This window comes from Taudactylus pleione, unplaced genomic scaffold (assembly GCF_031769625.1).
Source record: "Taudactylus pleione unplaced genomic scaffold, aTauple2 ptg000174l, whole genome shotgun sequence".
NCBI classification, from domain to species: Eukaryota; Metazoa; Chordata; class Amphibia; order Anura; family Myobatrachidae; genus Taudactylus; species Taudactylus pleione.
The window spans coordinates 7,112,049-7,112,445 of NW_028284576.1; positions in this window are offsets into that span (position 1 = coordinate 7,112,049).

Consider the following 397-nt stretch of genomic DNA (forward strand, 5'->3'; position numbering starts at 1 on the left):
ATGATCGGGCGATGTCGGGATAGTGCTGTGTATCACAACAAGCGGCCGGAGATATCGCGGAGATAACTGACACGAGCAGATGAGATTGCCGTCCGGGGAACGCGGCTGTTACGAAGATTATCGATCAGTCTCCGGAAACACCCGAAGGCACAGACGCGGCGGCTGCTGCTGCGGATAACACTGGGCTCCGCCTCTCTCCGGGTCATCAACACTCTGAGGGCAACCTGCGTCCAGTTACAGCTGTGACAGGGAGACGGGGTTACACAGCGCTGTGTGCGCGGCTGCCGGCGCCTCTCCCGGGCATAGCACTGGCACTGTAGGGTGTTACATGGCGGTATAGGGTGTTACATGGCACTGTAGGGTGTTACATGGCGGTATAGGGTGTTACAGTCCCTTA